Below are 13,013 nucleotides of genomic sequence, written 5' to 3'. Positions count from 1 at the left end.
AGGGTAGTAGGAGTAATCCATTTAACTACAGACCTATATCATTGACGTCGGTTTTCAGTAGGGTTTTGGAGCATATACTGTATTCAAACATTATGAGTCAACTCGAAGGGAACGATCTATTGATACGTAATCAGTATGGTTTCAGAAAACATCGTTTTTGTGCAACGCAACTAGCTCTTTATTCGTACGAAGCAATGGCCGCTATCGACAAGGGATCTCAAGTTGATTCAGTATTTCTAGATTTCTGGAAAACTTTTGATACCGTTCCTCAAAAGCGCCTTCTAATCAAGCTGCGCGCCTATGGGGTATCGTCTCAGTTGTGTGACTGGATTCGTGATTTCCTGTCAGGAAGGTCGCAGTTCGTAGTAATAGACGGCAAATCATTGAGTGAAACTGAAGTGATATCAGGTGATCCCCAGGGAAGCGCCCTGGGACCTCTGCTGTTCCTGATCTATATAAATGACCTGGGTTCTCTTAGGTCGATCGCAGATGATGCTGTAATTTACCGTCTAGTAAGGTCATCCGAAGACCAGTATCAGTTGCAAAGCAATTTAGAAAAGATTGCTGTATGGTGCGGCAGGTGGCAGTTGGTAAATAACGAAAAGTCTGAGGTGATCCACATGAGTTCCAAAAGAAATCCGCTGGAGTTCGATTACTCGATAAATAGTACAATTCTCAAGGCTGTCAATTCAACTAAGTACCTGGGTGTTAAAATTACGAACAACTTCAGTTGGAAAGAGCACATAGATAATATTGTGGGTAAGGCGATCCAAAGGTTGCGTTTCATTGGCGGGACACTTAGAAGATGCAGCAAGTCCACTGCAGAGACAGCTTACACTACACTCGTTCGTCCTCTGTTAGAATATTGCTGCGCGGTGTGGGATCCTTACCAGGTGGGATTGGCGGAGGACATTGAAAGGGTGCAAAAAATGGCAGCTCCTTTTGTATCATCGCGTAATAGGGGAGAGAGTGTGGCAGATATGATACGCGAGTTGGGGTGGAAGTCATTAAAGCAAAGACGTGTTCCGTCGCGGCGAGATCTATTTACGAAATTTCGGTCACCAACTTTCTCTTCCTAATGCGAAAATATTTTGTTGAGCCAAACCTACATAGGAAGGAATGATCATCAAAATAAATTAAGAGAAATTAGAGCTCGAACAGAAAGATTTAGGTGTTCGTTTTTCCCGCGCGCTGATCGGGAGTGGAATGGTAGAGAGATAGAATGAATGTGGTTCGATGAACCCTCTGCCAAGCACTTAAATGTGAATTGCAGAGTAGTCATGTAGATGTAGATGGGGGTAAGATATGAAAGAGGAAGCAGCCTGGTAGAATTTTGCACAGAGCCCAACTTAATCAAAGCCAACACTTGGTTCAAGAATCGTAAGAGAAGGTTGTATACATAGAAGAATCCTGGTGATACTAGCAGGTATCCGATAGAGATTTAGGAACCAGGTTTTAAGTTGTATCTTACCGTTGTATAGTCTAAGAGATTTCCAGGGGCAGATGTGGACTCTTACCACAATCTATTGGTTATGAACAGTAGATTAAAACTGAAGAAACTGCAAAAAGGTGGAAATTTAAGTACATGGGACCTGGATAAACTGACTAAACCAGAGGTTGTACAGAATTTCAGGGGGAGCATAAGGGAACATTTGAAAGAATGAGGGAAAGGAATACAGTAGATGAAGAGTGGGTAGCTTTGAGGGATGAAATAGTGAATGCAGCAGAGGACAAGTAGGTAAAAAGACAAGTGCTAGCAGAAATCCTTGGGTAACAGAAGAAATATTGAATTTAATTGATGAACGGAGAAAATATAAAAATGCAGAAAATGAAGCAGGCAAAAAGGAATACAGACGTCTCAAAATGAGAACCACAGGAAGTGCTAAATGGCTAAGCAGGGTTGGCTACAGGACAAATGTAAGGATGAGGAGGCTTATCTCACTTGGGGGAAGATAGATACTGCCTACAGGAAAATTAAAGAGACCGTTTGAGAAAAGAGAACCAACTGCATGAATATCAAGAGCTCCGATGGAAACCCAGTTCTAAGCAAAGAAGGGAAAGCAGAAAGGTGGAAGGAGTATATAGAGGGTCTATGCAAGGGCGATGTACTTGAGGACAATTTTATGGAAATGGAAGAGTATGTAGATGAAGATGGAATGGGAGATACGATACTGCGTGAAGAGTTTGAGAGAGCACTGAAAGACCTGAGTCGAAACAGGGCCCCGGGAGTATATAACATTCCATTAGAACTACTGACAGCCTTGGGAAAGCCAGTCGTGACAAAACTCTACCATCTGCAGACGAAATACCACAGACTTCAAGAAGAATATAATAATTTCAATCCCAAAGAAAGCAGGAATTGACAGATGCGAAAATTACCGATCTGTCAGTTTAATAAGTCACGGCTGCCAAACACTAACGCGAAATCTTTACAGACGATTGGAAAAACTAGTAGAAGCCGACGTCAGGGCAGATCAGTTTCGATTCCGTAGAAATATTGGAATACGTGAGGCAATACTAACCCTACGACTTATCTTAGAAAATAGATTAAGTCTACAAATGCTAGAAACGTATGTTTGCCTTTCCTTAGAGTATTCCAGCCAACACTGTCAAAAGTTTTCTCTCTTTCAATTTCTGAAGGTGGCAGGGGTAATATACAGGGAGCGAAAGGCTATTTACAATTTGTACAGAAACCAGATGGCAGTTATAAGAGTCGAGAGGCATGAAAGGGAATCAGTGGTTGGGAAGGGAGTGAGACAGGTTTGTAGCTTCGCCCCGATGTTATTCAATTTGTATATTGAGGAAGCAGTGAAGGAAACAAAAGAAAAATTCGGAGTAGGTAATAAAATCTATTGTAATACTATCAAAGTTTTTATTTCACCTCAATGTCATCGGCAAACCTCACAGACAGCAAAGGACTACGAACAGCAGTTATGCGGAATGGATGGTGTCTTGAAAGGAGGATAAAAGATGATATCAACAAAAGCCAAACGAGGATAATAGAATGTTGTCGAATTAAGTCGGGTGATGCTGAAGGTATTAGATTAGGAAATGTGACACTTAAAGTTGTAAAGGAGTTTTGCTATTTCGGGAGAAAAATAACTGATGTTGGTCGAAGTAGAGAGGATATAAAATGTAGACTGGCAACGGCAAGGAAAGCTTATCTGAAGAAGAGAAATCTGTTAACATTGAGTATAGATGTAGGTGTCAGGAAGTCGTTTCTGAAAGTATTTGTATGGAGTGTAGCCATGTATGGAAGTGTAACATGGGCGATAAATAGTTTAGACAAAAAGAGAATAGAAGCTTTCGAAATGTGGTGCTACAGAAGAATGCTGAAGATTAGATGGGTAGATGACATAACTAATGAGGAGGTACTTAATAGGATTGGGGAGAAGAGAAGTTTGTGGCACAACTTGACTGGAAGAAGGGATCGATTTCTAGAACATGTTCTGAGACATCAAGAGATCACCAGTGTAGTGTTGGAGGGGAGCGTGGAGGGTAAAAATCGTAGAGGGAGACCAATAGATGAATACACCAAGCAGATTCAGAAGAATGTAGGTTGCAGTAGGTACTGGGAGATGAAGAAGCTTGCACAGGATAGAGTAGCATGGAGAGCTGCATCAAACCAGTCTCAGGACTGTAGGCTACAACAATATAAATTAAGAGAGCGCTATTTCATTTACTCTGTATCAACCTTAGAGAGTGACTTCTGCTACCTTGGTATTTATTTGATTGTTGTTATTTTAAAAGTGAAACCGATTTCTCATATGCTTAAAGGTAATTCAGTTCAATCTTTCAATAGTCAAAAATAAATGCTTCCCGTTTTCTAAATTTTGCATTAAGTTACACTGAGGTTACTGAACGTCTTTTTTTGCATAACATTTAACGTTACTTTCAAAATTTAGTGTTTCAGAATGAGTAACTTCAAGTAGTGGGGCAACTGATGACGCGATTGATGTTAGCTGATGACACGATTATCGTTATCCAAGATGGTGGCTTTTGGAGGGAAGATAGCTCAATTGCGCTACCTCTACTAACCTAAAAAAATGGCGGGAAAGAATTGGCTATCTCCACTAACCTAAGTCAACTCTTCCTAGGAAGTAGGCATAAGTCTTTATTTAAACCATTAGAGGTAGTACCACTATCAAGTGTTTTCGCCATGCTCTTGTCAAATGTTCACGAATTTTCCTCTAAGAGCTTACTCCTGCAGCTGATGCAAGTTATTATGATATTGTCACTCAATTCGAATATAATTTTTATAAATTTGTTTAAATAAGTTTAAATTTGATTAGATTTCTTTAAATTTATTATCTACCTACGGCATTAGTGTGTTACCACCACGAGGCTGAGATATAGGTTGTCGGTATGTTACATGAAATCATTCAACTCTACACATAAGACCTTATTAAGCAGTTAGAGCGAAATTAACGTGCATTTTCCAAGAGGATTGTGGTACTGCCTCTAAGAGCTTACTCCCAGAAATCATGGGAGTTAGTGTTGTGTTGCCTCCACTAGAGCCTGCTCATTCAATTCGGATATAATTTGTTTAAATTTATTATCTACCTACAGCATTAGTGTCGTGTTACCGCCATAAGAGGCTAAGATATCAATAGCTCTATTACTTGCGCTGGACATAAGTCCTTATTTAAACAATTAGAACCTCTACAACCATCAAGTGTGTTCGCCACCGTCTTTGAGAATGTTCACGAAATTTGCTCTAACAGTTTATTCTTGCAGCTGATGAGAGTTAGTATGGTGTTTCCTTTAAATTCGAATATAATTTGTTCAAATTTTTATAAATTTATTGCCTATCTACAGCATTATTTTCATGCTACCGCCATAACAGGCTGAGATATGAATAACTGTATTACATGAACTAGACATAAATCTTTATTTAAACGATTATAGCACTACAACCATCCACTCTGTTCACGAAATTTGCTCTAGCACCCGATGGGAGTTAGTATCGTGTTTCCAATTCACTTCGAATATAATCTCTATAATTTTGTATTAATTTCTTTAAATTTGTTTAAATTTATTATCTACCTACAGCATTAGTGTTGTATTACCGCCACAAGAGGCTTAGATATCGATGTTTTAATAGCTGTAGTACATGCACTGTATCTACGTGACAGCGTTGTGTTTCGTCCTCGGATAATAAACATCGTCCGGGTAGAGTAGAATGCGGGAATCGGCATAAGAGGGCGACATACGTAAAAAGAGAGCCAGACTTTGACGCTCAAAACACCATATCTCTTCCACTGGCCCACAACGGAGCCGGTGTTGGTCTGTATTCTAGACGTTGCAGTTCACACATAAGGCGAATCTGCAAGATGGGTCCTATGGAGAGTCCCTCGAATACCAGGTCGAACGTACACCAGGATCGAGCGTCACCGCGTTGACAGAGCACCATACTACGTTCCAGTGCACGGTAGGACACGTCAATTCGACGACATTAAGCGACCGGCGGCGAAGTAGTGTGCGGCAGGTGACTGGCTGTTGGTAAGCGAGAGACGGGGAGGTAGCCGTACTCCAGGTAAAGCCTGCCAAAGCAGGAAAAGGGCACCCGTGTCTGACCTGAGGGTCAAGGGAACACGGTGCCAGGCCATCCGTCAGTAGGCCGGTGAGGCTGGTCGGTCATCGTCGCCAAAGCCTGCGGTGCAAACTAACGAAGAGAAATACTTCTCGATAGTGAACACTGACAAGGCCAAGTCCGCCCCGTTCTTTTGGAAGGGTGACGGAGTAATATCGAACCTTTAATATCATTCCAGCGCTGACAAAGGAACCGAATGCGGCCACGATGCTCCGAGCTATGTGTTTAGGCATCGGTAGTGTTTGCGCTACGTGCGGAATTCGTGATGCCCGATAGACGTTAACATATTCGGTCCGTTGATGTAGGTCCTACACACGAAGACGAAGATCCACAAGCCCAGCACTTGCAAGAGACTCCGATAATTGATGGTGGTCGTGCGTGAGATGTAGTCCGTGAAGTCGATACCGAGACAACGGATTTTATCGCGCAGTGCCACCCTCGCAGGTGTCATCCCATGCCAGTGTTCAAAGCCATTGATTTATGTACATTTACACGGCATCTCGAAGCTTCGAAGTGGCTAACCAATCCAATGCTTTGCGAACATCACGTTCGTCACGAAGAGGTAACATCAGATCATCTGCATACGCAGTGCACCTAAAAAAGGAGCCACCAAGAGACAAACCCGTGAGGCGGTGTCGCAGCCCGCTTAACAAAGGTTCTAATGCTAAGGCGTACAGTATTGTCCATAATAGGGGTACCTGTGTAACACAGCGACGAATTTACAAGGTGTTCGACAGTCTAACGTTGACAAGCGCTTTCCCTGTTGCGCCACGTAGGAGACGAGTAACACCTCGGAGGAAGCGTCGGGGTAATGCTTATTCTGAAGAACAGCAGTTTAGTACGTATGACTGACGCAATCAAATGCTTGACGAATATCGCAGCCAGAGCTCCCGATACGCGACGCACCTTAGCGAGGGCAATCAGCGGCACAGGGCGGAGCGGATATTATGCGTCCCACCTATCGATGACTCATCCATTGATAGGACACGGGATGTCGTACGCAGAATTCGAGCTGCCACTCGACGCGTGAAGTTTTTCGTATCACGGTTCAACCAAGTCAATGGTCGGTAGACTGTAGTACGTGAACCTCCGTGAGGTTTACGGATTGGGATGGTGGTATCTTCCACAAATGCAGCGGGATGTTGCGCCTCTATTGTCATGAGCTCTTGACATATAGTAGTCCAATAGGGCACCAGTAGTCTCTGGAACGTCCTATAAATCTCCAGAGGTAACCCATCCGGTCCTAGTAGCTCATTGAGTGGCCCTTTTCCTATGGCATCCAACATTTCTTCTTCAGTCACCGGTTCTAGCAGTTCCTGTTGGAGTTCCGGAGTAACCGCTGCGTGTGTCAAACCAGCGACAACACTAATGATCTCTTGATCAGATCTCGTCCTCGTGTACAGGTGAGAATAAGGGGTAAAGTATGCATTGCTTATGTCTCTTTGCGTGGCGTGACGGACGCCGTTTTCTGTAGTCGCTTCATAGATCAATGTCCCGTGTATCTGCTCTCATTCCATGGCTATATGGTACATGCCCCCCCCCCCCCCCAATTAACCTTGGAACTTGCCATTCGTGGGGAGCCTTGCGTGCCTCAGCGATACAGATAGCCGTACCGTAGGTGCAACAAGAACGGAGGGGTATCTGTTGAGAGGCCAGACAAACGTGTGTTCCTGAAGAGGGGCAATAGCCTTTTCAGTAGTTGCAGGGGTAACTGTCTGGATGATTGACTGATCTGGCCTTGTAACACTAACCAAAACGGCCTTGCTGTGCTGGTACTGCAAACGGCTGAAAGTAAGGGGAAACTACAGTCGTAATTTTTCCCGAGGGCATGCAGCTTTACTGTATGGTTAAATGATGATGGCGTCCTCTTGGGTAAAATATTCCTGTGGTAAAATAGTCCCCCATTCGGGTCTCCGGGCGGGGACTACTCAAGGAGACGTCGTTATCAGGAGAAAGAAAACTGGCATTCTACGAATCGGAGCGTGGAATGTCAGACCCATTAATCGCGCAGGTAGGTTAGAAAATTTAAAAAAGGGAAATGGATAGGTTAAAGTTAGAGATAGTGGGAATTAGTGAAGTTCGGTGGCAGGAGGAACAAGATTTCCGGTCAGGTGAATACAGGGTTATAAACACAAAATCAAATAGGGATAAAGCAAGAGTACGCTTAATAATGATTAAAAAAAATAGGAGTTCGGGTAAGCTACTACAAACAGCATAGTGAACGCATTATTGTGGCCAAGATAGATTCGAAGCCCACGCCTATTACAGTAGTACAAGTTTATATGCCAACCAGCTCTGCAGATGACGAAGAAATTGATGAAATAAAAGAAATTATTCAGATAGTGAAGAGAGACTAAAATTTAATAGTCATGGGTGACAGGAATTCGACAGTAGGAAAATGGAGAGAAGGTAACGTAGTAGGTGAAGATGGATTGGGGGTAATAAATGAAAGAGGAAACCGCCTGGTAGAATTTTGTACAGAGCACAACTTAATCATAGCTAACACATGGTTCAAGAACCATAAAAGAAGGTTGTATACATGGAAGAGGCCTGGAGATACTGACAGGTTTCAGATAGATTATATAATTATAAGACAGAGATTTAGGAACCAGGTTTTAAATTGTATGACATTTCCAGGGGCAGATGTGGACTGTGACCACAATCTATTAGTTATGAACTGTAGATTAAAACTCAATAAACTGCAAAAAGGTGGGAATTTAAGGAGATGGGATCTGGATAAACTGAAAGAACCAGAGGTTGTAAGGAGTTTCAAGGAGAGCATAAGAGAGCAATTGAGAGGAATAGGGCAAACAAATACAGTAGAAGAAGAATGAGTAGGTTTGAGGGATGAAGTAGTGAAGGCAGCAGTGGATCAAGTAAGTGAAAAGACGAGGGCTAGTAAAAGTCCTTGGGTAACAGAAGATATATTGAATTTAATTGATGAAAGGAGAAAATATAAAAATGCAGTAAATGAAGCGGGCAAAAGGAATATAACCGTCTCAAAAATGAGATCGACAGGAAGTGCAAAATAGCTAAGCAGGGATGGCTATAGGACAAATGTAAGGATGTAGAGGCTTATTACAAAAAACTCGATGGTTTGTCACCTCATGGTTCCATGTCACAGACATCAGCGAAAGTTCTTCACCAAGTGTTATGCACAGATCACATCTGGATCACCAGTGACGACGGAACAGGCTAATATTGTTGCTCACATGCCAGTTGCGCAGTGAACTAGCTTTATTGCTGTACACTTGTACTGTGTTGAGGGACAAGGATAAAGTGATGGCATGGCGATGGAACTTGATGAGGTTTGTTTGCCATAGATACATTGACTCTGCACAAAAGAGTAAACAAGTAATCGGCAAATGAAATCTATTTATAATGTCTACTAGCTGGTGAATGCGGTAAATGATGTTCTCACAGGAGTGCACATTGAGGGCATACAGGCCTCAGTGATATGAGCATGTCGTCCGATCACGTGACCACGGAATAACAATGGACGTAAGTCTGGAGTGAAGCAAACTTTCTTTATGAACCACCAGGCACACTGTACTTATGAACGAAAGCGAAACATGTGGACAGCCCTAAATAAAGCCAAACACATCATTAGCCCACGTTAAGCTCAACCCAAGTAGTCCATGGCTCGTGCACCAGACCCAGAATACGTGTATACTCGGTACTATAGCCCATCTCAAACTGGTTTGTTTTTTACTCCTGTGTGCATCATACCATTGCCATAATTTGGCCTAACAGAATATTTGCTTGTGAGTGGACACCACGTGCCACACGCTTTGCGCTGATTGCCGTCCACATATTTCTGCGGGACAGCTGTCGTGATAGTCACTAGGGGAAAGATAGACACTGCGTACAGGAAAATTAAGGAGACCTTTGGAGAAAAGAGAACCACTTGCATGGATTTCAAGATTTGAGATGGAAACGCAGTTCTAAGCAAAGAAGGGAAACCAGAAAGGTGGAAGGAGTATATAGAGGATCTATACAAGGGCGGTGTTCTTGAGGACAATATCATACAACCGGAGGAAAATGTAGATGAAGTTGATATAGGAGATATGATACTGCATCAAGAGTTTGACAAAGCACTGAAAGACCTAAGTCGAAATAAGTCCCCGGGAGTAGACAACATTCAATTAGAACTACTGACAGCCTTGGGAGAGCCACGCCCAACAAAACTACCATCTGGTGACCAAAATGCATGAGACAGAAAAATTACCCTCAGACTTCAAGAAGAATATAATAATTCCAATCCCAAAGGAAGCAGGTGTTGGCAGATGTCAAAATTACCGAACTATCAGTTTAGTAAGTCATGGCTGCAAAATACTAACGCGAATTCTTTACAGACAAATGGAAAAACTGGTAGAAGCCGACCTCAGGGAAGATCAGTTAGGAAATATTGGAATACGTGAGGCAATACTGACCCTACGACTTATCTTAGAAAATAGATTATGTCTACAAAAGCTAGAAACGTAGGTTTGCCTTTCCTTAGAGTATTCCAGTCAACACTGTCAAAAGTTTTCTCTCTTTGAATTTCTGAAGGTGGCATGGGTAATATACAGGGAGCGAAAGGCTATTTACAATTTGTACAGAAACAAGATGGCATTTATAAGAGTCGAGGGGCATGAAAGGGAATCAGTGGTTGGGAAAGGAGTGAGACAGGTTTGTAGCCTCTCCCCGATGTTATTCAATCTGTATATTGAGCAAGCAGTAAAGGAAACAAAAGAAAAATTTGGAGTAGGTATTAAAATTCATGGAGACGAAGTAAAAACTTTGAGGTTCGCCGATGACATTGTAATTCTGTCAGAGACGGCAAAGGACTTGGAAGAGCAGTTGAATGGAATGGAGAGTGTCTTGAAAGGAGTATATAAGATGAACATCAACAAAAGCAAAATGAGGATAAGGAAATGTACTCGAATTAAGTTGGGTGATGCTGAGGGAATTAGATTAGGAAATGAGACACTTAAAGTAGTAAAGGAGTTTTGCTATTTAGGAAGTAAAATAACTGATGATGGTCGAAGTAGAGAGGATATAAAATGCAGACTGGCAATGGCAAGGAAAGCGTTTCTGAAGAAGAGAAATTTGTTAACATCGAATATAGATTTATGTATCAGGAAGTCGTTTCTGAAAGTATTTGTTTGGAGTGTAGCCATGTATGGAAGTGAAACATGGACGATAACTAGTTTGGACAAGAAGAGAATAGAAGCTTTCGAAATGTGGTGCTACAGAAGAATACTGAAGATAAGGTGAATAGAGCACGTAACTAATGAGGAGGTATTGAATAGGATTGGGGAGAAGAGAAGTTTGTGGCACAACTTGACTAGAAGAAGGGATCCGTTGGTAGGACATGTTTTGAGGCATCGAGGGATCACAAATTTAGCATTGGAGGGCAGCGTGGGGGGTAAAAATCGTAGAGGGAGACCGAGAGATGAGTACACTAAGCAGATTCGGAGGGATGTAGGTTGTAGTATGTACTGGGAGATGAAGCAGCTTGCACAGGATAGAGTAGCATGGAGAGCTGCATCAAGCCAGTCTCAGGACTGAAGACAACAACAAACAACCTTATTATTATCATTCTTTATTAATTTACTTACCTTATTAACCATCCTATCCCTATCAATTGAGATATGGAAAAATACTAACGAAAATAATAACATCCGCTAGGATTCTACGATTCCCAGCCAGTTAGTTACCTTAGCTGTTCCGCTATCGCCGCTGTCGGCGAAAAGCGTTTACCATGTGGGTACAGGAGCGACAATTGTAAAAGTTTCTTTCCTCGATTTTTGGAAAAGTTTGCGTTTGCGGACCCCATACCTGATGATGAAAAATGCTCTATTTACAATTATCTATCGATCGCTCTAATTCTGAGTCCGTTGCTCGTCAAAACCTTTAGGGTTGATTTTCTCAAAATTGCGGGGGTGTTGACCCAAAAGATCTTGGAGTATTTCATTTTAGGTTCTACACAAGCAACCTGCCAAATTTGAGCCGAATCGGTTGGCCGTGTATGAGGCCTTCCCCTTGTTAGCCAGGATCGGCAACTACCTGCCCGCGCCTATCATCCGTCCCATACATGTCCGTCCTGCACACACATAATTGTGGTGCAGTAGATGCATTCTACTTTACCACACTCGTCTCTAAAATAACCCGTGTTCAAGACGGTGGAAATACGAGGGTCTCTAGAATTTACCCCGAAATTCTCGAGACACTACAATGCCTTCCAGAATGCTGGAAGTTAGCAAAGTATAATTATTAAATTGTCGTTACTTCAACACCCCCATCAATTTAATACTTTCCTTAACTACCCGTAAAATTCACTATCCCCAGCTTTTGACATATTTTACCAAAAGCAACTAGGACTGGACATTTCAGTAAACTGCCATTTGTTCCTCGGAGCTAATGTATTGAACATTTAGATGGCCTCGCCCTGTATAAAGACCAACAGACGTTCTATCACATTTCGTTGTCTCTGATGAACCCTCACCTTCGAGGACAACATACTGCGTACTATTATTCAAGAAGTTTTCGAGCCATTCACATTTTTGTGAACTTATTCGAAATGCTCGTAGTTTCTTTAACAATCTGCAATGGGGCACGATGTCAAATTCTTTCCGGAAATCTAGAAATATGGAATCTGCCTGTTGCCCATCATACATAGTTCTCAGTATGTCACGTGAGGAAAGGGCAAGCTGAGTTTCGCACTTACGATGCTTCCTAAAGCCATGTTGATTCGTCGACGTATGTTGCTTAGCCTCAAGTAAGTCTATTATAATCGAACTGAGAATGTGTTCAGGGAGTGTGCTGCAATCAGAAGTTAGGGATATTGGTCTCTAATTTTACGGGTCCGTTTCTTTACCTCTCTATATACTGGAGTCATCTGCGCTTTTTTTCCAGTCGCTTGAAACTTTACGCTGGGCGAGGGATCTACGACAAATGCAGGTAAGGGACCAATGACGTATAACACTCCTTGTAAAATCCAAAACCTATAACAATATTAATATACAGAAGAAAACGCTGCGATCTTATGCACCATCCTAATAGCTTGCGATCTCAGAATTTGCGGCGTGAGGCACCGTCACACGTCGCGAGGGCCAGGGAGACCACTCTCCCTTGGAAAAAAGCACTTGCATTAACGTGCCTGTATACTAGACTTGCAGTCATTACGACACCCGCTTTCTAAGTGGCGCACACATTCCGCCAGTATCAGGGTTATCGCCTGCTAGTTAGACAGCCAGCTATACACGCCAGCTCCTATCTAGCTCCGCTCCACCTGTCCGTCAAAACAGTGCGCATATAGCCGCGCCAGTCTCTTTCACTCTGCGCGAGAAAATTTAACATTTCTTCTTTTAAAATATGTAAAATTAAATCAATACGTTTTTCAGTTTACTGCAAATATTACTTTTTGAAGCACTGT

This window comes from Schistocerca gregaria, unplaced genomic scaffold (genome assembly GCF_023897955.1).
Source record: "Schistocerca gregaria isolate iqSchGreg1 unplaced genomic scaffold, iqSchGreg1.2 ptg000614l, whole genome shotgun sequence".
NCBI classification, from domain to species: domain Eukaryota; kingdom Metazoa; phylum Arthropoda; class Insecta; order Orthoptera; family Acrididae; genus Schistocerca; species Schistocerca gregaria.
This window is presented reverse-complemented; position numbering follows the sequence as displayed.